Consider the following 27360-nt stretch of genomic DNA (forward strand, 5'->3'; position numbering starts at 1 on the left):
ATAAGTCCTGAGAAGGGTATGACTCAAGTTGTTTTTCAGCTCTATTCTTAATATGAAATAATTAAGTCCCCCCTTTTACCTTAGCTTTACATCCTAGTTACCAATTCTGAGAAAAAAGTCGCAACCAACACACTTGAAAAATAAAACAATAATTGCATACTATGCACCCCACTCCTTTTTATTTTTAACATGCATTGGAGACTATTCCAGGCCTGCCTCCCTCTGCGTGTGTGTGTGTGTGTGTGTGTGTGTGTGTGTGTGTGTGTGTGTGTATCCCTGTTCAGTTACTTAAAGGTATAAAACAGTTATACCAAACTTAATGGCATAAAACAGCAATAATTTTATTACTTTAATCTCTTTCAGTTCTGGAAGTTGACAGAGATTAGTTCTTGGGTATTCTTATGTTGCTGTCAGATAGTAACCATGAGTCATAGTTCAAGGTACCATAGTTACCTTGAATGCTTCCTCCTCACATGTCTAGTGATTGATACTGATTGTTAGCTGAGATCTCAGCTGTGGTGGTCAGCTTAAACACCTACAACTGACTTCTTCTACAGGCCTTGGATCATCTCACAGTATGGCAACTGGATTACAAAAGCGAGTATCTTAAGAGAGATGTGGTACAAAGGAGTGACTTATGCTTGGAAATCATGCAGCTTTCTTCTGTCAGATTCTCTTTGCTAAAGGTGAGTCATCAAGGCTATACATACTTAAAGACAGGGGAATTAGATGACACCTTTTGATAGAAGAATTGTCAGTCCATTCTTTGAGCCCAAATTATTTCCTTTCTCTTCACATGAGAAATATACATGCTCACTTCTGCAGTACCTCCTAAAATCTCATTTATTATACCTTCAGTCTCAGGCTGAATTTCTATGATGCTATCGTCTAAATGAGATCCAGTTGACCTTGGGTATGTTTTTCAGGAATAGCATCTTGAGTATACTGTAGATCTGAATACATGTGATTTAAAGAAACGAATGATCTACCTCTCACCCAAAATACAGTGATGTGAGAAACATAAGTTTGATATTCTCATATAGGGAGGGAAAGAAGGGAAAAGAAAAACGGAGATCTACAACAGTAACTAGTCTGTTATAATTCTGAAATCCTTAAAAGCATATGTTACCATTTCTTTGATTAGGGAATAGTTCTGCTGTCTGACAATTCTCCATGGCTCTTGGTTTTTCCCTTTGAATTGTATTTCCTTTTGCCTAAAATGTAACCTGTGACTATAACTGAATGCTCTTCTCTTGCTTGCTTCCTTCCCATAGAAGTTTGGGTACACCAAGAGTACTTTTCATTTCACACCATTGCTTTCCCTTTTAGTCCAAGATGGCAGTGTTTCTGTCAGTATGATTTTCTTAAAATTTTTATGGATTTTTCAAGCAATATTTTTAGGGTTCATGCTATTAAATAAAAGCTGTTCACATAAAAAGTTTTGAGGCAAAGTCTTTTCTACCTCCAACTCCCACTAAAGTTTCTGTGGGATAATGCCCTAAACATTATTAGAAGCCCTATTTTTTTTTTAATTGAGAGAAAATGTGAAGTATGCTCTTATGTGCTCTTAGGTGGCTTTCTTGTCTGCTTGAAAAGGTATATGAGGCACCACTTTAAATCCTTCTGAAATCTTACAAACTACTTTAAAGTCATTTTTAGACCATGTTTTCCTGGCAGTGCCCTGGATCTCATCTTTGCCTGAAAGCTATTTCTTAACTTGAGAATAGTTTACCATCTACCAGGGACTGGAAATGAGAAACTGTTTTATTTTAAACCAAAGTCCTGGATTCTTTATACTTAATTACTTTTTAAAAGCTCTTATTTCTTTAGCTCTTTTCTCGTATTATGATCACCAGCTGAAGAAATCAGGTGGAATATTCAAAAGTATGCCTGGAAATTTCCTTAGGCAGATTATCCAGTTCATTAGGTATATTTATTTTCCAAATTTCAAAAGGCTGTTGGTAAATTTCACACAACTACATAACCAGGGTTTCTTTTCCTCCAATTTTTTTAATGTTTATTTACTTTTGAGAGAGAGAGCAAGCACGAGCATGATTAGAGAGAGAGGGAGACCCAGAATCTGAAGCAGGCTCCAGGCCCTGAACTGTCAGCACAGAGCCCCACGGGAGGCTTGAACTCATGGACCATGAGATCATGGCCTGAGCCAAAGTCGGATGCTTAACCAACTGAGCCACCCAGGTGCCCCTCCTCCAACTTCTGATAAGTGTTTACTCACTTTTATTTAAGTTCTCACTGACGAACTCATCAAGACATTATAACAGGCAACAAACACTTTTGCTAACAGATTGAGCCTCCTCCAGCCACTTCTCATGTCTTAGTTCCAAAGCGAAGACCCTACATTTTATGTTTAGCTATGGCATCTAATATTCTCTAGTTCTCTGTGTGGCATTAAAATATTTTCTGGTTATCCATGTATCAAAACACCATCTTAGACTTAATACTAGTAAATGATTGCTTTTCTATGATGCTATCTCTGAGTTCTGAGGATTGAGGTCCTAGGCGGTTCTGGCCTAGGACCTCAACTTGCAGTTATGTCTCAGAACACCTACATGACACCTCAGTGTATGGTGTCAGGGGTGCAAGAGCTAATGTCCCGAGACAAAGCCAGGTTAAAGTAGCGTTGCCTTTTAGGACCTGGTCTCAGAATTTGTGGAGCATCACTTCCACTGCATTCCACTTCAATTCAAAGAAAAGGAAATTAGACACTATATCTTAATGGGAATGGTATTAAAGACTTTGCAGAAATGCTTTAAAACCTCCACAGTCCTCAGGGTGCCTGGGTGGCTCAGTCGGTTGAGTGTCCGACTTCAGCTCAAGTCACGATCCTGCGGTCTGTGAGTTTGAGTCCTGCGTCAAGCTCTGTGCTGACAGCTGGGAGCCTGGAGCCTGCTTTGGATTCTGTGTATGTGTGTGTGTGTCTCTTCCCTACCCCCCCCCCCCCCGGCTCATGTTCTGTGTGTGTGTCTCTCTCTCTCTCTGTCAAAAATAAATAAACATTAAAAAAAATTGAAAAAAACTCCACAGTCCTCTTTAATGGATATGTAGTTGTATCATATTCTTAATGTGACATTTAATTTTTTAAATTAATTTAATAAAATTGAAAAAGAGGATAAAGAACATTTTCTTTTAAATATCTTAGAATAATCTTTTCAGTAAAGTATCAGTAAAATACCAAGGGAATGTGTCTACATTTACACAACTGCAACAGAGCACTAATTAGGAGATAGGATGTCACTGACCTAAAAATGTGAAAACACAAGAAAATGTCATTTTATATCATTGTATATGAAAAAGATCCAAACAGGGTGATGATATTTTATTAAATTTCAGAGACCAGGAAGAGGGTTGTCTCCTGTCTCTCTGCCATGCTTACTGTAACAAGTTATGTATTATTCTTAAGAAATTTTTAGAAGAAATAAAATGTATGCTACGTTTGCATGACTTGAGAGAGGAAACCAAGGTATGGGGATAATAGAGAGACCAATTTGGGCTCCAAAAAGCTGATTTATGTTAAAATAACTTTTCCATCATTTAAAGTGTTCCAAATTTAGAGAAAGCTATCAGGAGAGGTTCATTCATTAGGGAAACTTTATTTGTAATTGTGAGCTTCCATAATAAGGTTATATAAGGAAAAGGGGAAAAAAGGAATTAGCATTTTTATCATTTATTTTTATTGAGGTATATTGATATACAATGTTTGATGAGTTGCAGGTTTACAACATAGTGATTCAACAATTTTATACATTATTCTATGCTTACCATGATAAATGTAGTTACTCTCTGTCACCATACAGTTATTACAGTAGTATTGACTATATTCCCTATGCTGTACTTTTCATCCCAGGTGACTTATTTTATAACAGGAAGTTTGCACCTCTTCATCGTCTTTGCTTACTTGGCCCATCTCCCCAACTCCCTTCTCTCTAGAAACCACACATTCTCTGTATTAATGATATTGTTTCTGTTTTGTTGTTTTTTTAAAAAATTTGCTCATTTGTTTTTTAGATTTCAGATATAAATGAAATCATATGGTATTTGTCTTTCTCTGATTTCTTTCGCTTAGTGTAATACCCTCTATGTCCATCCATGTTATTGAAAATGGCAAGATATTCTGCTTTATAGCTGAGTAATACTGCATTATGTGTGTGTGGACCACATCATTTTTTAAAATTTTTTTGAGTATACAATTTTTTGACACACAATGTTACATTATTTTTAGGTGTACAGCACAGTGATTCAATATATCCATATATTATGTGAGGCTCACCACAAGGGTAGCTGTCACTGTAAAACACTACTACACTACCATTGACTATGTTCCCTCTGCTGTACCTTTTATTCCTGTGACTTACTCATTCTATAGTTAGAAGCCTGGATCTCCCACTACCCTTCCCGCATTTTGCATTTTGCCAATCCCCCATTCCCTTTTTCTTTGGCAATCATCAGTTTGTTCTCTGTATTTATAATTCTGATTCTTTTTGTTTGTTTATTCATTTGTTTTAAGATTGCACACATGAGGGAAATCACATGGTATTTGCCATTCTCCATCTCAAGTTCTTTCATTTAACATAATCCCCTCTAGGTCCATCCATGTGGTCACAAAAGGCAGGATCTCATCTTTATTTATGACTGTGTTAGATTCCATTGTATGTATGTACATATCTTCTTTATCCATTCATCTATCCATGGACACTTGGGTTACTTCCATAATTTGGCTATTGTAAATAACCCTTCAATAAATATAGGGGTGCATATATCTTTTCAAATTAGTGTTTTTATTTTCTTTGGGTAAATATCAGGAGTGGAATAATTGGATCATATGCTATTTCTATTTTTACTTATTTAAGGAAACTCCAAACTGTTTTCCACAGTGGTTGCAATAATTTATATTTCCACTGACAGTACAAAATTGTTCCCTTTTTTCCACATCCACACTAACACTTGTTATTTCTTGTCTTTTGAATACTAGTCATTCTGACCACTGCAAGGTGATAACTCATTGCAGTTTTTATTTGCATTTCCTTGATTAGTGATGTTGAGCATCTTTTCATGTGTCTGTTGGCTATCCTTATAAACTCTTTGGAATAATGTCTATTCATGTTCTCCATGTTAAATTGGATTACTTGGGAGTTTTTTTTTGTGTTCAGTTATAGAAGTTTTTTTTAAAACATATTTTAGATATTAACCATTTATTGAATATCATTTGCAAATATCTTCTCTCATTCAGTAGGTTGCATTTTCATTTTGTTGATTGTTTCATTTGCTGTGCAAAAGCTTTTTGTTTTGGTGTAGCCCCAATAGTTTATTTTTGCTTTAGTTTCCCTTGGCTGAAGAGGCATATGTATAATAAATATGTTGCTAAGGCCAGTGTTCAAGTGATTACAGCCTATGTTTTCTTTTAGGAGTTGTATGGTTTCAAATCTCACACTTAAGTCTTTAATCCATTTGAGTTTACTTTTGTGTATGGTGTAAGAAAGTGGTCCAGTTTCATTATTTTGCATGTAGCTGTCCAGTTTTCCCAGCGCCATTTGTTGAAGAGACTGTTTTTCCCTAGTGTATATCCTTGCTTCCTTTTTGTAGTTTAATTGACCATATAAGTAGGGCCTCATTCTGGTCTCTCTATCCTTTCCATTGATCTATGTGTCTATTTTTATACCAGCACCACACTATTTTGAATACTATAGCTTTGTAGTGTATCTTGATATCATGGATTGTAATACTTCAAGCTTTGTTCTTCCTCAAGATTCCTTTGTTTATTGAGAGTCCTTTCTGATTCCATACACATTTTAGGATTATTTGTTCCAGTTCTATGAGAAATACTATAGGTAATTTGATAGAGATGGCATTGAATCTCTATCTACTGAGATATCTCTATCAATGTAGATTGCTTTGGGTAGTAGTGGACATTTTAACGATATTCTTCCTTTATCATAGCTAAAAAAAACAAGTGTAGAGAGGATGGGAAGCCATTGAATTTGGAAACTGAAGATTCACAGGGCATATCAGACTTATTTATTTCTGAGAGAGGATAACCAAAAACTTTAGCCCTAGCCCCTGTCCTACTTATGAAGCCCTCCTTAATATAGAAATAACCAGCAATGGATTGTGGCCAGTGTATCTGCAACATTCCTGTGTCAGTGACAAAACAGTCACTATTTTGAGGTGGATATATCAGGTCATCTTATAGTTATGCCATTAAATTTTCACATCTTCCAATTATTCTTACCTCAATCTTAAGCTCTTTAAGCAATTTTCACGTAGACTTAGTTCCCTTTATAGGTCTTGAACTTCACGGGAAGGAATGGACTACAGGGATTCCTCCCGCTTTAGTGACAGCTTTTCTCTGTGAATCAATACATCAACATTGCTTATTTACAAAACACATGGGTTTTGGTTAATGAAACTATGGCTCAGAAAGAGAGATTCACTCACCCTATGTCAAAAACAATCTGGCTTCCAAACCTCATACACAAAACTCTACACTGTTGCGTATTGACTGGCTTGTTCCTGAGTGAACGCATAACCCGATGTCTTAAGATAAGAGTACTTAGATGCAAGCATGCATTGTTCTGAGTTGCACTTCTGTGATAGCCATCATTATCACCATTTGATATATGAGAAATGGAGGTTTGGAGAGAATAAATTGTTGCTTCTAAACTTTCTTTGTGGAGTTTTTATCATGAATAGAGGTTTTAGTTTGTCAAATGCTTTTTCTGGATCTATTGAGATGATCATATGGGTTTTATCCTTTCTCCTATTAATGTGATATAGTACATTGATTTGTGAATATTGAATCACCCTTGCATCCTGGAATAAATTCCACTTGATAGCAGTGAAAAATTGCTTTTAAAGTACTGTTAAAATCAGTTTTCTCATACTTTGTTGAGGATTTTGCATCTGTGTTAATCAGAGATATGGGTCTTCTGTTTTCTCTGTAGTGTCTTTGTCTGGTTTGGGTATCCGGGTACTGCTGGCCTCACAGAATGAATTTGGAAGTTTTCCTTCCTCTTCTACTTTTTGGAATAGTTTGAGAACAATAGATAATAACTCTAAATGTTTGATAAAATTCACCTGTGAACCCATCTGGCCTGGACTTTTGTTTGTTGGGTGTTTTTGATTACTGATTTAATTTCACTATTAGTAGTCAGTCTATTCAAATTTTCTATTCCTAATTCAATTTAGGAAGATTGTATGTTTCTAGGAACTTATCCACTTATTCTAGGTTATTCAATTTATTGGCATATAAATTTTCATAGTAACTTCTGTGGTGCTGGTTGTTTCTCTTCCTTCACTTCTGATTTTATTCATTTTAGTCTTCTTTCATGATGAGTATAAATTTCTTTTACATTTTTTATCTTTTCAAAGAACCAGCTCTTTTAGGTATGTGTCTTTGTAGTCTCATATTTATTTTTGCTCTGATCTTTATTATTTCCTTCTACTAGTTTTGGGTTTTGCTCATGTTAATGTTGTTAAACAAAAAAATTTTGGGGGGTGTTAGAATATTTGAGATTTTTTTTCTTATTTTTGAGGTAGGCCTATAATGCTATAAACTTCCCTCTTAGAACTGCTTTTGCTGTCTAACAGACATTTTGGACTATTGTGATTTCATTTTAGTTTGTCTCCATGTTTTTTTAAATTTCCTTTTATCATGGTAGACCCATTTACTGCTTAATAGTAAGTTATTTAGTCTCAATATAATGTTGATTCCATATTTCTTCCTGTGATTTCTAGTTTCATACTGTTCTCAGAAAAGTAGGATGATAGGCTTTTAATCTTCTTACAGCTAGAATTGTGTCTTAACGTATGATGTATCTTGTATAATATCCATGTGCACTTGAAGAGAATGTATATTCTATATCTGATAGTATGTGCTATATGAATCTATTAGGCCCACCTGGTCCAATGTGTCATTCAAAGCCAGTTTTCTTGTTGATTTGATGCCTGGATGATCTATCCATGGAAGTAAGTAGGTTGTTACCGCCCCCTACTATTACTATCAGTTTGTCAGTTTTTCTGTTAATACTTGCTTTATACATTTAGGTCCTCCTATGTTGGGTACATAGATATTTACAACTGGTATAACCTCTAGTTGGACTGATCCTTGAAGGGCATTGTTGTTTCCTTCTTTGTCTTTTGCTACCATTTTTGTTCTGGTCTATTTTGTCTGATATAAATATGGCTACCCTGGTTGGTTTTTATATTTGAGAGTAAAAGGAGGAAAAAACATACCATGCAGTCTGTATGTGTCTTTAGCTCTGAAGTGAGTCTCTTATAGTAGCATATAGATGGGTCTTTTAAAAATCCATTTAGCTAGCCTACTTTTGATTGGAACATTTAGTCCATTTACATTTAAAGTAATTATTGAAATGTATGTACTTACTGCCATTTTGTTATTTGTTTTACAGTTGTTTTTGTAGTTCTTTTCTTCTCTTCTTCACTTTTTCCCTTTGCGGTTTGGTGGCTTTTAGTATTATGCTTTGATTCCTTTATATTTATTTTTGTGTATCAAAGTTTTTTGATCTGTGGTTACCATTGGGTTCACGTATAACATCCTCTTGTGTATAGCAGCCTACATTTAGCTGATAGTCACTTAAGTTTGAACATATTGTAAAAGCACTGAATTTTTACTGGGCAATATTTTATGTATATGTCCTATTTTATATCTTTATATTTTACGTATTCCTTAATTATTGTAGATGTAGTTAAATTTACTACTTTTGTGTTTTAACCTCCCTACTAGCTTTATATTTTATTTACACATAAAAACATAGTAAAAGTAGTAATTTTTTCTCTCATAATAATTTTCTTTTATTAGTTTTACTTGGTTGTAGCTAACCTTGGTTGTAGGTTTTTTCTTTCAGCACTTTACATCATGCTACTTCCTTTTAGCCTGTTATATTTCTGCTGGAATATCAGGTGATATACTATGGAGTTTCCCTTGTATGTAACTAGTTTTTCTCTTGGTGCTTTAAAAATTCTCTTTATTGGTACTTTGTGCAATTTTAATTTTTATGTGTATTGGTGTGGATCTCCTTGGGTTCATCTTGTTTGGGACTCTCTGTGAATACTGGACATGGATGTCTATATCCTTCCCCACATTAGGGAAGTTTCCAGCTGTTATACCTTCAACTAAATTTTCTGCCTCCTCCTGTCTCTTCTCCTTTTGGGATCTTTATAATGTGAATGTTATTATGCTTGATGATATAGTAGTGGTCCCTGAACTTATTCTCATTTGTTATTTTTTTTCTCTTTTTGCTGTTCATCTTGGTTACTTTCCATTCCCCAGATTACTGACCCATCCTTCTGCATCTTCTAATCGGCTGTTGATTCCCTCTAGTGTATTTTTCATTTTATTTATTCTTCAATTCTTTGGTTCTTTTTTTTTTTACACATTTTAGATCTCTTTTTTGAAGTTCCTTCTGAGTTCACCCACTTTTCTCTCAAGTCTGCTGAGAATCTTTATGACCATTAGTTTGAACTCTATCAGATGTATTGCTTATCTCCTTTAAGCTCTTTTTTGTATGATTTTGTTTTATCTAGGTGATATTCCTATATCTTGTTTGTCTCACTCTTTGCATGTATTCTATGTATCAGGTAGGTCAGTTACATCTCTTGATCTAGAAGGTAGTGGTCTTGTAGAAATTGTCCTCTGGTATAATCCCCTTTGGTCACCAGAACCAAGTGTATTCCCAGTAGGGGCTATCCATAATTGCCTTCTGTGGTTAAGCCACTATTGCTGGGGAATGTAGGTAGTTAAGGCTGGCCTTTAGCCTTGCTGGCTACAATGAGCCAGTGTGATAGCTGTGGGTGTAACAAGATGCAGAATTTGTGCAGCCAGCTCAGAGTCCTTGCATAGGAACTGCAGGTGTGATGTGTGGGGTTAGCTTTCTTGATTTCCATGATGAGAGTCACTTTGGAGGGGCACCTATGGGAGTGGGTAGGTTTGTGGAGGATATCTTCAGGAAGACGTTGAGGTGGGGCACTTGGTACTAGCAAGACAGATGGAGAGGGTTAGTGATAGCTCTGCAAGCACCTAACTATATAGGCTAGGGGAGGAGAGGAGAAATAGTACCTACCAGCACTTTTACTTCTGAAGAAATTTCCTGAAGGTCCCTGCCCCTCTAGCACACATGATAAAGTTAGTAATTAATCATCTCCTTCATGTATAACCCAGGCACATTTCAAAGAGCTGCTTCTGTGCTGTCTCAGGCTGAATTATTTAGTGATGTGGCTCTTTAAGGGTGCAGTATCGGTTTCCTATAGTTTCTGGCTCTCCCAAAGTTAAGCTGCATTGATTTTTAAAGCCAGATATTATGGGGGCTCCTATTTCCTGTTGGCATTCCCAGGGCTTGGGGGGTTGCCGAGGGTGAGGTCTGATCCCCTTTCATCTGTGTGCTTGTGATGAGTCTCCTGTTTGTGGTTATTCATGCTGAGGATTTGTTTCCCAAGTGCATTTTCTTCCATCTTCCCTTATCAATGTGGCCTGTCACTAGCTGTGGAATACCTGTGGTACCAGTCTTTTAGTTGGAGTACACATTCCTTCACTGTGTCTATGGGATGAGCAGAACTCAGCATCATCTTCCCTCTCCCATATCAGGCTTCTAACCCATGGTTCTGAGCCTTATATTTTGCTTAGTTTCTTCTTCAAACTTACTAAGGTTCAAAGCAAGAACTGGTTAGTTATATAGACTATAGAGCCAAAAAGTATGGGAAAAAGTAGGCAAAGGAGGTTAAGGGTATCTTAATTTAGAGAAGGGACATTTTGGAGGCAACCTATGTCATAGTGCAATAGTTAAGGGGATGCTTAAAGGCAGGAGCTTTGGAGCCAGAGACTGCGTTCAAATTCTTGATTTAACACATTACCTCTGTGAACATGGGGAAGTTACTTAACCTCTCTGATCTTGATTTTTCTAAATAAAGTTTGTAAAATACCTAGCAGATTGCAAGTATACAATTGTAGCTATTTTATTACCATTATTAATTCTCCTCCTTAAAGAGGCCCACAATATGCCTTATTTTTTAATATCTTATTCCACCCTGGGAATTTCTCAATCTCTTCTAAGATTAAAATTTCCCATGAAGTTTAGGAAGAAGCCTAACCCAACTTTTATTTCAGACTTTTGTGCCTATTTTCTTCTCTTCTTCCTTCATTAAAAATGAAATACAATGATTTTATTCATTTAAAAGTCAGAAGGTCCACATACAAATGGATCAATCTTGGGTACATGTAACAGAGAAAAAATTTAATTGAAAAAAAAATGGTCAGGTGCAATCCAAGCTCATCTGGTCCTTAAACTTAGGTTTAAGTACCATGTTAGAAAATTTCAGCCTTGCCATCCTCTCCATGGTATGTGTCTGTATGGGGTATTTTAAATGCAAGCAGCAGAAGAGTTTTTATACCAACTGCTGTTCTCCAAATAAAACTTCAGCCATCCGCATCATTGACACCAGCTGTTTCTGTTAAGAAAAAGAGTATAATTTTTTTTCATGAATTCATGAAAAAAAAATCTGTTCAATCTAGCTGATCAATCATGGCCATCAGAATTAAAAAACAAAACAAAATGAATCACTCCCGTGGTTTGTAAAACTTGACCATCTACAAGAGACATTTGGGCACAGCCTGAGGAAGCCTGAAGGTATTTTGTAAAACTAGGTGAACCAAAATGTAATTCATCAAAACATATTTAAGAAGCACTATGATAGGCCCCGAGGGAAAACAAAAAGTGTGTACAAGCAGACTCCCTGTGTGACTAGTTTATAATTAATATTTGTCTCTTTCGGTTGTTAGTGAATATGCTGTGTTATTGTGGAAAACACTCAGCCTCCCCACAAAAGCCATTTTAACCAATTTCATATCTGAAATAGAAAATAGATCATCTAAAAGAAACTAATAATGACCTAGCAAAATGTTGCTATGTTGAAAGTCATTTCCACTTTGATCTGAGGATGGCTGAACCAGCTCTATGTATTAATGACTCTCTCTCATCTCCCATCCTGTCTTCCTCCACCATTCAACAGGAGCTGAACTACCCCTGCCCCAACACTGCAGGATCAAATTTCAGAGATTTGAGGGCTAAGAACAGAGCACCAAGTCCAGAGGAGAAAAAGCTAGGAACCTCTGGATCTTCCTGAAGCTATTGTGCTGTGTGCAGAATTGTGGCCTGCCACCAAGGTCATGTGGGGTAGGTCCCATTCCAATATGACTGCTATCCATAGAAAAAAATATTAAGACATATGGTCATTCCTTGGTCTGTGTATATGAGGATACAGTGAGAAGATAGCCATCTGAATGCCAAGGAAAGATGTCACCTCCAGAACTGGAAGAAAATACATTTGTTGTTTAAGCAACCCAGTCTGGGATATTTTGCTAAGGCAGCTCTAGCAAATATACCTGGTTACCTGTCACCTCTATCCCTCTAAGGGTTTTAAAGACTAGCAAATTCCCACTGATTGTTTCATATATGATTTCTCCATTCCCTGGGCATGAATGCATCTAGACCTTTTCCTTATCACTGTACCCAGATGAAGCAAAGCTATTTTGTTTAATATCTAAGAGTTTTGAGGAGTAATGGGAAAAGCTTATATAATTTCCAAGATAATTCGGTAATTTTCCAAACTCCCACATGGAATCTGCTAATTAATAAGATACAAAATGTCAAAAGACTATATATTCACTAATGCTAATGCATCTGAATATTGGGTATCATGGTAATATCCACATATAAGTAGTATTACCCACTTTATAAGTTAGATATACAAATACAGTCAATTCTTATTTTTCCAATTAATCTTCAGATTACTGTAGGCTTCCATTTGGAAAATTCTTCTGAACCCTATAAAATAATGTTGGGGCTCACTTTCCATATTCGAAACACAAGGTAGAGAACTGTAAAATCCTATCAGTTCAGGGCTATTGCCATATTGGTATCAAATGGTTGTTACTATAAATGATACCCTGATACAAGGAACACTAATACATTATGTAGTGATGGCCTTGCTGGCCTGTTTCTTGTCTCAAAGGGTCCAATACCTGCAGGTACATCCTGGCTCAGAAACATGTTTTGCTAGCTCTAATCTAAAAAAAAAAAAAAAAACAAACACCTGGATCCATATTATGATCAGGTTACCAGCCATTTATCTCATAGTGAGAACCCTTCTAGGGCTTTTGGTATCCTTTATCATAAACTAGCCTTGGATTCTGCTATCAGCTGAATGTTAATGTCCTCCAAAATTCCTATGTTAAAGGCTAATCCCCAAAGCGACAGTATTTGAGAGGTCATTAGTTCATGAGGGCTGTCATTAAAAAAGATCAATGCTGAGAGAGGAGCCCAAGATAGTGACATAGGAAGACCCTGAACTTACCACCTCCATGGACACACCAAATCTACCTATTTATATGAAAATTATTCTGGAATTAAAATTAAGGGCTGAAGAGATTCTGCAAATCAAAACACCACCTAAAGAAGAGCAAGAGAGATAGAGACAAGATAACAAAGGGATCCCTACACCTAGCACTGGTAACTGTAGTTGGTTGGGATAGTACAAGGGACTATGAGCAGATTTTTCCAGTGTCCCAGGACAGACAAAAGCCATGGTATTAAAGGGCAACTAGAATATAAAAGAACTAGCCCTAAATCCTCCCAAATGGCTAAGGAGATGTTGGAACTCTCTCTGGGTCAGAGGGCCTGGTGAGCCCCACTGTTTATGTTCCCCCTCCATCTTGATAGTACAGATAGAAGTAGGGTCCTCATACCATAGCTGGCCTGCTGCCTCAGCGAGCCCAAGCCTCTAGGCCACACCAATCTTGGATGTCCTGGAACATTAAACAAACAAACAAACAAACAAGGTTTAAAACAGCAACTAGAACATAAAAATCCCAGCCTTAATTCTTTCAAATGGCTTGGAGACTGCTGAAACTTTCACTGGGTTGGAGTGACTACAGTTTATAGCTCCCTTCCACTTTGATACCAGGGTCAAGAGCAGTATCTGGCTTACCCTAGAGCTGGCCTACCAAAAAATTACTAGCCTACAATAGCCCCAGCCATCCCTCCAAGGCTGCCACAGGGTGGCACACACCTGGACACCTTTGGGCAGTCCTCACTGCGGCTCCAGATATCTTGCTAAGGTAATACAAATCTAAAGTACTCCAGAATGCTCTAGGCCCATACCCTTTGGTTCCAGACAACTTTCCAGGGAACCGTCAGTATACAGCACCCCAGGAAAATTTCAGCTCCAGATTATGTACCAGGGTAGCCCTGTGCAGAACATCCCAGGAACTCCTGGCCTGCACCCAGCATGGCTCCAGCTACTCCATAAGGCATCCCCTGAGCAAAGTGCCCTCGAAAACCTCCAACCCATGCCTGTCTTGGCTCCAACTGTCCCACAGGAGCACCCCCTGCAAAGAGTGTTCCAGAACCATCCAACTTATACTTACACAAGCATCAGCAGTTCTGTTAGGGCACCCTCTGGGTGGAGAGTCCCTGGATTCCCCCTTGTACCTAGTTTAGTTTCAGCTGTCCTCCCAGGGCTCCCTTTATACAGAGAGTAGCAGGACTACCCCAGCCCCTGTCCACTAAAGTTTCAGTTGTCATGTCAAGAAGCCTTCTGTGCCAAGAGCCCTGGGACTTCCTTTGGCCATGCTCACTTCATCTCTGTCCCTCTAACAGTGGTGGCCCCAGTTGTAATTCCCTTGGACATCAAGCCCATGACAGGCAGAGCTCCAGTCAGCCAAAGTCACGAGGCACACAGTCTACACAAGGGAAGACCATGAACAAGATCATTACTTCACAGTATTGAGCATTTAAGAGAAGTAGCTGTTGCACTTAATTCATAGAAACAAAAGAAGAAAGTTAAAGAAAATGAGAGGAACACACTCCAAAAGAATGAACAAGACAAACCTCAGAAAAAGAAGAAAATGAAATGGATATAATCTACATGATAACATGTTAAAATTAATGGTAATAAAGATATTCCCAAGAATGTAGAGTAGATGAACTCAGAACTTCAATAATAAGACAGAAAATATAAAAAGAACCAGAGTTGAAAATTGCAGACACTGAAATAAAAAATGTATATATACCAGAAGGAATAAATAGTGAATTTGAGTATGCAGAAGAATGGATAAGTGATCTGGAAGAAAGTAATGGGAAACACCCAAGCTGAACAACAAAAAGGAAAAAAAAGGATTTTAAAAATGAGGATATATTAAGGGATCTTTTGCACTACCTCAAGTAAAGAGGCAGAAAACTTGAAGAAATAATTTTTAAAACTTTCCTAACCTGGTGAAGGAAATGGACATCCAGGTTCAGGAAACACAAGGAATCCCAAACAAGAGGAACCCAAGGAGCACTATACCAAGATACTTAATTAAAATAACAAAGCTTGGGGCCTCTGGGTGGCTCAGTCAGTGAACCATCTGACTGGATTTCAGCTCAGGTCGTGATCTCACAGTTTGTGAGAGCCTCCCATGTCAGGCTCTAACCTGATAGTGCAGAGCCTGCTTGGTATTCTCTGTCTCTCTCTCTCAAAAAAAATTTTTTTTTAGTTTTTTAAATTAAATTTTTTTAATTAAAAAGATATTCATTTTTGAGAGACAGAGCCAGACCGTGAGTGGGGGAGGGCAGAGAGAGAGGGAGACACAAAATCTGAAGCAGGCTCCAGGCTCTGAGTTGTCAGCACAGAGCCTGACGCAGGGCTCAAACCCACAAATGGTGAGATCATGACCTGAGCTGAAGTTGGACGCTTGACTGAGCCACCCAGGCATCCCAAACTTTTAAAAATTTTTTTTTCTTAATATTTACTTTTGAGAGAGACAACACAAGCAGTGGAGGGGCAGAGAGAGAGGGAGACAGAATCTGAAGCAGGCTCTAGGCTTTGAGCCGTCAGCACAGAGCCCGACGCAGAGCTCAAACTCCAGAAACGCAAGATCATACATAGCCTGAGCCAAAGTTGGTCACTTAACTGATTAAGCCACCCAAGTGTCCCTAAATAAACTTTTAATAAAAAAAATAAAATAACAAAGATTAAAGATAAAGAGAGACTCTGAAAAGCACAGGAGAGAAATAACTAGTTATGAACAAGGGAAACCCCTTAAGGTTATCGGCTGATTTTGAGCAGAAACTTTGCAGAGTAGAAGGGAGTGGCATGATATATTTAAAGTGCTGAAAGGAAAAGAACCTACAACCAAGATTACTCTACCAGGCAAGGTTATCACTTCAAATTGAAGGAGAGATAGAGTTCTCCAGACTATACTTGATCTTCACCAAAAGACTGAGAAGCAATAGAGGTCCCAGACTAACAAAAGTAACAGAGTTCATCACTAACAAAAGTAACAGAGTTCATCAGCAACGTAAAGGTAGTAGATCAATATTTTAAAAACTAGTAAGTGGGGCGCCTGGGTGGCTCAGTTGGCTAAGCGTCCGACTTCGGCTCAGGTCACGATCTCACAGCCCGTGAGCTCGAGCCCCGCGTCAGGCTCTGGGCTGATGGCTCAGAGCCTGGAGCCTGCTTCCGATTCTGTGTCTCCCTCTCTCTCTGCCCCTCCCCCGTTCATGCTCTGTCTCTCTGTGTCTCAAAAATAAATAAACGTTAAAAAAAAAAACTAGTAAGAAGGTTAAAAGACAAAAGTAATAAAAGCAATTGTATCTAAAATGTTATTTAAGATAACATATAAAAGAAAATATGTAAAATATAACATAAAATACATAAAATGTGGACGAGGGAATAAAAATGAAGTACCTTTAACGTGTGTTCAAACTTAAAGGACCAAAAACCTAATAAAGAATACTATATTCCTAGAATGTTATATACGTAACTCATGGTAAATGTAAACCAAAACTATACTAGATACACAAAAAATAGAAAGGAAGCCAAGTGTAACACTGAAGAAAGTTATCAATCACAAGGAAAGAGAGCAAGAGAAAAAGGAAGAAGAAATACAAAAAACAACCAAAGAACAATTTTTTAAAGTAGCATATACATATATATGTATATATTTATATAATCAAAATATACATGTGTGTGTATATATATATATATATATATATAATCAAACTCAAAAGACATAGGGTGACAGAATGGATATTTTTTAAAAAAGAACAAGACCCAGGCATATGCTCACTACAGATCTAAAGATACATACAGACTGAAGGGATGGAAAAAGATATTCCATACAAATGGAAACAAAAAAAGCAGGATAGCAATACTTCTATCAGACAAAAGACTTTACAACAATGATAAAGGGATGAAATCAACAAGGGGTTTTACAATTGTAAATATCTATCTAGCCAACACTAGAGCACCCAAATATGTAAAGCAACTATTAACAGCATATAATACAATAATATTGACAGTAATACAATAATAAGGGACTTTAACGTCTTACTGATATCAATGGATAGATCATCCAGGCAGAATATCAATAAGGAAACAGAGGCTTTCAATGACACATTAGACCAGATAGTCTTAATAGATACATGTAGAACATTCCATCTAAAAATTATAGAAAACACATTCTCTTTAAGAGCACATGAAACATTCTCTAGAATAGATAGATGACTTGTTAAGCCACAAAACCAATCAATAAATTTAAGAGAAGTGATATCAAATCAAGCTTTTTTTTTTTCCAACCACAAGGGTATGAAACTAGGAATTGTTCACAGGAAAAACTGGAAAATTGTTCACAGGAAAACCTGGATTAAACAACATGCAGCCGAACAACTGAAAGTCAATGAAGAAATAAAAAAATGCATAATATCATATGAAAATTAAAACATGACCATCCAAATCTTTGGGATGCACCTAAAAGAGTTCTAAAAGGGAAATATTGCATACGGAAATACAAGCCTATTTCAAGAAACAAAAAACTCAAACAGTGTAACCTTATAACTAAAAGAACAACAACAAAAAAAGGACAAAGCCCAAAGTTAATTGAAGAAAATAATAAAGATCAGATCAGAAATAAATGAAATTGAGAACAAAAACCAAATTGACAAACAAAATAGAAAAGAATAACAAAACCAAAAGCCTGGTTCTTTTAAAAGGTAAATGATACTGATAAACCTTTGACTCATCAAGAAAAAAGAGAGGGGCATCTGGTGGCTCAGTGGGTTAAGCGTCCAACTTAGGCTCAGGTCATGATCTCATGGGTTTGAGCCCTGCATCAAGCTCTGTGCTGATAGCTCAGAGCCTGGAGCATGCTTCAGATTCATTCTCTCTCTCTATGTTATGTCTTTCTCTCTCAAAAATAAATAAACATTTAAAAAAGAGAGAAGACCCAAATAAATAAAATATGAAATGAAATAGAAGCAATCAACACCACTGAAATTTTAAGAGATTTTAAGAGACTACTATAAAAAATTATGTGCCAAATTTGGAAATTTTAGATGAAATGGATAATTTTCTAGAAACAGTTTTCCAAAATAACTGAAAAGATTAGTAAATAGAAATGAAATTAAGTTGGTAATCAAAAAACTCCGAAAAAACAAAAGTCCACAACCAAATAGATTCACAAGTGAATTTTACTAAATGTTTAAGAAGATGTAACATTTATTCTTTTCAGAATATTAAAAAAAAGATGATGAAGGGAAGCTTCCAAACACTTTCTATGAAACCAGAATTACCCTGATAACAAAACCAGACATAGACACCACAAAAAAAAAAAAACTATAGGCCGATATCCCTGACCAACAAGGATGCAAAAATCCTCAACAAAATATTAGCAAACTGAATTTAACAATACATTGTAAGGATCATTTAACATGATCAAGTGGGATTTATTCTGGGTATACAAGGATGGCTCAATATTCATAAATCAGTCAACATTACACACTACATTAACAGAAGGATAAAAATTGTATTTCAATAGATGCAGAAAAAACATTTAATGAAATACAACATCCATTCGTGAGGAAAACTCTTAATAATGTGGGTTTAGAGGAAATATACCTCAACATAATAAAGGTTATGACAAACCCACAGCTAATATCATACTCAATGTTGAGAAACCAAAAGCTTTTTTCATAAGATCATAAAGAAGACAAAGATGTCCACTCTTGCCACTTTTATTCAACACAGTATGGGAAGTCCTAGTCACAGCAGTCAGAAAAGGAAAAGAAATAAAGGACAACCAAACTGGGAGGGGAAAAGTAGAATTTTTGCTATTTGCACTTGATGTGATACTATACATAGAAATTCCTAAAGACTTTACCAAAAAACTATTAGAAATAATAAATAAATTCAGTAAAGTTGTAGGGTAATAAATTAATATACAGAAATCTGTTGCATTTCTCTATAGTAATAACAAAATATCAGAGATATTAAGAAAATAATTCCATTCACCTAGAAATAAATTTAACCAAGGAGGTAAAAGACCTGTACTCTGAATACTATAAGACGCTGACAAAAAAAAAAAAATTGAAGATGGCACAAAAACATACATCATGCTCATGAATTGGAAGAATGACTATTGTTTAAATGTTTTGCCCAAAGCAATCTGGGATTTAATGCAATCCCTATCAAAATACCAATAGTATTTTTCACAGAACTAGAATAATCCTAAAATTTGTTTGGCACTACAAAAGACCACGAATAGCAAAATCAATTTTGAAAAAGAGGAACAAAACTTGAGTTACCACAATTCTAGATTGCAAGATACACTAGAAAGCTATAGTAATCAAAACTGTATGGTAGTGGCAAAAACATAGGCACATAGATCAATAGAACAAAATAGAGAATGCAGAAATAAACCCACAGTTATGTGGTCAACTAATCTATGAGGAAGGAGGTAAGAAAATATTGGGGAAAAGGCAGTCTTCTTCAAAAAAGGATGTTGGGAAAACTGGACAGCTACATGCGAAAGAATATAACTGGACTACTTTCTTACACCACACACAAAAATAAACTCAAAATGGATTAAAGACTTAAATGTGAGACCTGAAGCCATAAAACTCCTAGAAGAAAACATAGGTAGTAATTTCTTTGATATTGGCTATGGAAACATTTTTCTAGACCTGTCTCCCAAGGCAAGAGAAACAGAAGCAAAATTAAATGATAGGGATTACACAAAAATAAAAAGCTTTTGCACAGTGAAGGAAACCATCAACAAATCAAAAGGCAACCTACTGAAAGGAAAAAGATATTTACAAATGATATATCTGATAAGGGGTTAAATATCCAAAACATATAAAGAACTTATACAACTTATTTAACAGCAAAAAACAATCTGTTACAAAATGGGCAGAGGACCTGAATAGACATTTTTCCCAAGACTTACAGGTGGCCAACAAACATAAAAATATGTTCAACATCACTAATAATCAGGGAAATGCAAGTCAGAACTACAATGAGATTTACCTCACACATGTCAGAATGGTTAGTATCAAAAAGAGAAGAAATAACTGCTGGCGAAGATGTGAAAATAAAGGAACCCTTGTGCATTGTTGATGGGAATGTAAATTGGTGCAACTGCTGTGGAAAACAGTAGAATTTCATAAAAAAATAAATAAAAATAGAAATACCATATGATCCAATAAGTTCGGTACTGGGTATTTACTCAAAGAAAACAAAAACTAATTCAAAAAGATATATGTGGGGCACCTGGATGGCTCAGTTGGTTAAGCTTCTGACTTCAGCTCAGGTAATGATCTTGTGGCTCATGGGTTCAAGCCCCATATTGGGCTCTGTGCTGACAGCTCAGAGCCTGGAACCTGCTTTGGATTCTGTCACTGTCTCTGTCTCTCTCAAAAGTAAATAAACATTAAAAAAAAGATATATGCACCACTATGTTTATTGAAGCATTATCTACATTAACCAAAATATGGAAGCAACCTAGGTATCTACTGATATATAAGTGGATAAAGAAGATGTGGACTATAGCTATAAAAGAGAATGAAATCTTGCCATTTGTGACAACATGGATGGACCTGGAAGGCATTAAGGTAAGTGAAATAACTTGCGGTGAAAACAGTGTAATGTATAAAGTTATGGAATCACTATATTATACCTCTGAAACAAAGGTAACATATATATCTATACTAAAAAAAATAAATAGGTCAGAGAAAAACAAATACCATGATTGCACTTACATGTGGAATCTAAAAAACAAACAAAAAGTAGAAACAAACTCAAATACAGACAACTGGTAGTTGCTATAGGAAGGTAGTGGGAGGGATGGTTAAAAAGCAGTAAAAGAGTAGTAGATAGAGGCTTGCAGTTAAGGAATGAATAAGTCATGGGGGTAAAAAGTTCAGCATGGGGAATATAGTCAATGGTATTGTAATACTGTTGTGTGGTGACAGAAGGTTGGTACACATTTGGTAAGCATAGCATAACCTGCAGAGTTGTCAAATCACTATTTTATATTTTGTATACCTGAAACTAATATAAAATTTTCAACTATGCTTAAAAAATTAAAATAAAGGAGATTATTTTCCTCATAAAAAGAGACCCAGAGAGCTCCTTCAACCCCTATGTCATGTGAGGATATAATGAAAAGATGACAGTCTGTGAACCAGTAAGCACCCTATTCCCAGACACCTAATCTGTAGAGACTTGATCTCAGATTTCCTCACCTTTGTAACTGTGAGAACTAAATTTCTATCATTTATAAACCACCCAGTTTACAGTATGCTGTTATAGCAGCCCACATAGACTAAGACAGACTGGGTGACTTTAGCCCACCCGTATAGGTTTCCTTAATTTCTAATCTCAAGGATAAGAGCCAGGATATTACATTCATTCTTACCAGACGATATCCTGGCTTCTGGTCATCTTTCTCTCAAAAGACAACTCTGAAAACAAATAGGTGCCAAAAAATGCTTCTATTGCAAGATTCCTCCAGAACAATAGGACTTTCTTGCTTTACAACTGCTTGACTAAAAAGAATCACTGAAGTAAATCTTCCCATAATGAGAACTCTCCTCTGAGATGATTTGCAATTCCCACCTCTGAACATAGAAGCTATTAACTTGTCACATATTGCTTTACCTACTGTAAACATACACTGAAAATAATAGTTTTATATCATATGACATATAAATATACATACTATGCATTCTGAGATGTAATAGTTACTAAGTTTTCACACACTATTTAGTGCACATGTGCTATCTCTTGGTTGGCAACCATGGACTTCAATCCTGTAGGTTAAAGAAAGGAAATAAATGATAAACATTTGAGTTGGTACTTCAGAGGTAAGCTCAGTCTCAGTCTTCTGCATATTTGACTAAAATAACAGGATGAGAAGTGTTAGTACAAAGAAGAATTGTGAAAATTTATGGGACTGCTGGGGCCAGCTATCAGCAATGTAGAGCAGGGGACTGGTAGTATTGTTAAGGGGGTGGGGGTGGGGGGAGGAATATTCACTTACCATTCAGTATCTCTGCCATCCTGAAGCCTCTGTCTAGAGAGAACAGTAGGGTCTACCAAAAGGAGGGGAAAGAGCGGTGGAATACGAAGAAATCCTAACAGAGTCCACCAGTGTGGCAGCTGTTCTATCTAGAATAACAAAAATGCATAGAAAACAGAATTAAGTGATATTTTTAGTTATCAAAAGTTTAACAGAGAATGGAGAAATGTATTGATTCTTCTCTCTCCCATAATTTTTGTTTCCCTCAGGTATTTCTTCTCCTTGCAAGTTTCCCAGTATTTACAGAATAAGGTGGCATTTTATCTGAAAGCATTTGGTGAATGTTCTTTGAGTTTAGAAGGCTGCAATTTAACAAATGGCTTCCTCACACAAACTATAAGCATGATACAGAATGATCGACAACTATGCCAGCATTTGAAAAGCAGCTAAGGGCTTTAAAGCATATAGTAGTTGAGACCAGGATGGAGTTTATCTTCAACCTTGAAGGTTGTGGTTTATGTTGGCAATATAAAATATCTGTCACTGTAATACATCTCTTACAAAGATTTTTAAACATGTCATTAAACAAATATACCAGAAAGATGGGCCCAGAGAAAACCAGTTTTGAGAGAACAGCAATAGAATCAAAATACATTATCACCAGATAATAGTCTCCTACTGTTTGATAAAGGACTCAACTTCTAAAGGCAAAACAAACACAGAGGCATAGGAAAGATGTTTGTTTTAGAAGTAGAAGACATTGATCTTATGACACATTTCTATTACAATGGTTTTATTTCTGTCACAAAGCAGGCTAAAGTTACAATTATTCTAAATTCAGAAGTGTTCAGAGAAAGACAGTCAGTGTATCTTAGCATAGTTATCACCTGTGTGCAGACCTAGAGAAGTCCTCCCTCCTCCCACCCATTATCCCTTCCCAGAACAAACCCAAACATGATCTGCACCTTAGAGACGAAAACAATAGGAACCTACAGGAGATGGGGGGGGGGGTTGTGTGGAATAATGTTCAGAAGTGGTAGTCTTTATTACAGCATTTTGAAAACTCACATTCAAAGCTGAACCCTGCACCTACCTCTTCCACAGAGCTCGGGACTTGCTTGGAAGGTCATTAAAAGTGACTTAAAGCCATCTTCAATTCTACTGCTTTAATATTTAAGTATATTTACAGTATTGAAGAGACCTGGCCTGTTTTGTTAGGGATAGGATAAAAGTAATGTATGAATAATACCTTGGACACTGAAGTTACTTTCTTGCTGTTGTTTTGGAATAACGCTCTTCTCCTCTCTCATTCCTATATTTTACCCAGTGTCATGATGGAAATGAAACTCCTGTGTTGCAGTCAAACCTCAATGAGGTTTGCTTCCTGCACTGGCTGAACCTACATGTCTTCCTAATTTGTATAATCAGAGGCCACCTGAAGAATGGATCAGTAGCATCCTGGAAGAGCTGCGAGGAGAATTTACCTGCTTAAATTATATCCTCAGTCTAAACCTCCCACACCTGTCGTGTTTTTGCACTTTCTTCATTCATGCCTCCTCTGTGATCAGCACTGGGCTTCCCAAATCATCCAATCTTCCAGCAGGTATCAGGTGGTATATCTATTTTTAGCATTATCATGGGCTAAGTGTTGTAAAGAAAACAATGATACAAAGATGAATGGATCAGAGATTCAGACATAAGAAGCTCCCTATTAAGGTGGGGGGACAGATAAACAGACAAATTAAAAACTGTGACACATGCTAACACCTCTCTCCTAGAGAGTACTGAATTAAATTGAAAAAAAGTCCCTCAAACTGGCAATTAGATCTTAATGATGGCACATTAAAGAGAGCAGTTTCAGGAAAGAAGGTGAAAGCCACGTTACTTTGGAGTTGTACTGATTGGGTGGTTGTAGAATGACCACAATGAACTGTTCTATAGTAAATTTTGCATAAAAATGTATCACCACAAGATGGTAGCTAATGGGAACTCAGATGTCAGGAGAACATTTGTTTATCTGCTTTAAAGATGAGAGATTTGTGGAATGAACTTGCTATTGTGAAGGAACTTCATGCCTCAAATCTCAGAAGTTTGTGTGTTTTTTTGTTGTTGAATTTTGCTTTATTTTTTTTCAAGTTTTTAAGTCAACTTTTAAAATGCAAATACTACTGAGAAGAGTAGGCTCTTAGTAAAATCTGTCAGTTGTCAGTTAACACCTTAGCAGGGCACAGGATGCTAGGGGGTGCCAAGAGCAGACAGGAGAAATGCTGCTCCTGACGAGGTGGGAGAGCACCCAATATCCGTTTCTTCACAGTTGCGCCTGGGAGTCAGCCAGAGCATCCCAGCTGGTCCTGGTTTGACAAACAATCCTCATTCTCATTCAATTGCCCAGAATATAGGAACACAAACAGGACTCAAATAAATGCTTTTGCAAATTGTTCTCCCTTGCTGGGATTAGTTTTTACATCAATGAAGATATAGATTATAGAAGCAAACCAGGGATTACAGAAGATTAATTTTGATTACTACAAATAATACTAAAATGATGCGTGTTTATGAACAGCTAAAAAATATAAAAGTTAGAATAAAAATGAAATCTGCCTTCATCTCCTCCCTATTTCATTACCCCCCAGTGGTAATTATAGTTACCAGCTTGGTGAAGGACTTTCTACACTTATACTGTGCATTTATATACACACATGTACACATTATATATATGTCATCTGGCCCTCTTGCCAAGCTGTTTTCCCTGGTCTAATTTATACTTGTCAGTAGGAATGTGACTGGGAAGTTCTCACCTATCCTTGGTAATAATAATAACTGTTAATATTTACTAAGTGCTCTCTAGATTCAAGATATGATACTAAGCACTTTATTTTTTAATCTTACAAGTACTAATTACCTGAACGTATTCCCATAAATAGCCAGAAAACCCTCCACAAAGCCAAAGTCCCCATAGTTACTCTTCCTAACCCTACACGCTTCTTCTGACATAACCACTGTTGCCAGTTAGGTAGGTATCCTACACATTAAAACAATTTATATACATACCTATATGTATATTCAGAAATATAATTTGTTTTTGTAATTATCATCATTCTATAAATATTATGCACAACTCACATCTTTTATTTTGGTCATACAGAGCTTTCCATTAAAAGCCATGTAAATACAGCCCATTCTTTTTAACATTTGCATAGAAGGTATGCTAATCCGATATTCTGTGGTTTCATCACAGATGAGCCAGTCATTCTACTGGCTGACACTGAGGTTGATCTGACTTTTTCATTATAAGAATGAATGGCCTAATAAAAAAGCTCATACAGGCCTTTTGGACATATATACCACTATTTCCTTTTGTTAGTGAGGAGAGCAGTTGAAGAATGGAAAACAGAGAAGGCATTTACCTGGCATCCATTCCTTGCTCCTCCATTTGCAGGAGTTCTCATATTCCATTCAAGCTCTTTGCTACTGGGGCATCAGACTACAGTAGAAGTGGATCTTAGGACAGGCTAAGGCAATGAACCCATTTAATACCTCTGATCACAACAATGATTAACCTAGAGGATGGCACATGTCTTATAACGGTTCTAATAAAAATAAAATTCAAGGATTTTGATACCAATTCTGAGATACTTATTCTTTCTTACTGTACATGTACAGAAATTATATAGACCTGGAAGATGTCCATGCTATCTGTAATAGTTTGCTAGCACTGCTATAACAAAATACCACAAACTGGGTGGCACAAATAACAGAAATTTATTTTCTCAGTGGTCCAAAGCCTAGGCGTCCAAGAGCAAGGTGTCGGCAAATTGATTCCTTGTGAAGACTATGAAGGAAGAATCTGCCTCAGGCCTTTCTTCGTGGTTTGTAGATAGCTATCCTCTCCCTGGGTCTTTACATTGTCTTCCTTCTGTGTGAGTTGTGTCTAAATTTTCGCTTCTTGTAAGGATACCAATCATACTGCATCAGGGCCCACTCTGGAAACCTCATGTTAATTACTTCTCTAAAAACCCTATCTCCAAATACGTTTATATTCTGAGATATTTAGGGTTAGGACTTCAACATATGCATTTTGAGGACATAATTCAACTTATAACACCATCTTAGTATCATAGTCGGAGGCAAACGTAGGACAGAAGGGCGAGCTGAGAATCAGAAGGAAATGGGTGCTTGCAGGTCAAGCCTTACATAAAGCCAATGTTCCCTTGCTCAATTCCTTTCAACTGAAATTTTCAGTTGAAAGAGTCAATAATTTGTTTGAATGGCACAAGCAAGTTTAAATAGGATTTGTTTCTTGTGACCAAAAGAACTCAGGCTTTTAGAAAAATATGTTACAGTCTGAATGATACTGCTCAGTTAACCTCCTAAAAGGCATTTTAAACATACTCTCTCATTGAGGGTACATAAAAGTTCCATGTCCATTCATGGTCATCAACAAAAATTGTTCATCACCATTCTTTTCAGTGAAAACTGATATCTGGGGCACCTGGGTGGCTCAGTCGGTTAAGCGGCCGACTTCGGCTCAGGTCATGATCTCATGGTCCGTGAGTTCGAGCCCCGCGTCGGGCTCTGTGCTGACAGCTCAGAGCCTGGAGCCTGCTTCGGATTCTGTGTCTCCCTCTCTCTCTGCCCCTCCCCCGTTCATGCTCTGTCTCTGTCTCAAAAATAAATAAACGTTAAAAAAAATTTTTTTAAATAAAAAAAAACTGATATCATTTTAATTCCCCCTTCCCCCTGATTGTTAGGAAGTTGAACATCTTATTGGCCATTTCAGTTCTGCAAATTGTCATTTTACATCTTTTGCCAATTATTTTATTTGCCTAATTGGCAGTTTTCATACTAATTTTCTTACTAATTAGAAAAAGTTAATAAAAGAAAATATTTCCTCCTGTCCTGTACCTGTTTGTAAAACTCTATATATGGTATTTTATGTTATGCAGACATTTCTAAATATTAGTTGGTTAGAATTGTCAATCATTTTCTTTGTA

The 27360-nt window shown here is 36.6% G+C and overlaps 1 long non-coding RNA gene across 1 annotated transcript in view; it reads left to right on the forward strand.

Moving 5' to 3' along the window:
• LOC128314027 (uncharacterized) overlaps nucleotides 1-24945 on the forward strand; it is a 46314-nt gene extending 21369 nt beyond the window's left edge. The window contains exons 3-4 of the long non-coding RNA XR_008295335.1: nucleotides 558-686; nucleotides 23694-24945. This is a non-coding gene — a long non-coding RNA (uncharacterized LOC128314027). The remainder of the gene's footprint in view (nucleotides 1-557; nucleotides 687-23693) is intronic.
• The last annotated feature ends 2415 nt before the right edge of the window (nucleotides 24946-27360 follow it).

The sequence above is a fragment of the Acinonyx jubatus genome, chromosome C1 (genome assembly GCF_027475565.1).
Source record: "Acinonyx jubatus isolate Ajub_Pintada_27869175 chromosome C1, VMU_Ajub_asm_v1.0, whole genome shotgun sequence".
NCBI classification, from domain to species: Eukaryota; Metazoa; Chordata; class Mammalia; order Carnivora; family Felidae; genus Acinonyx; species Acinonyx jubatus.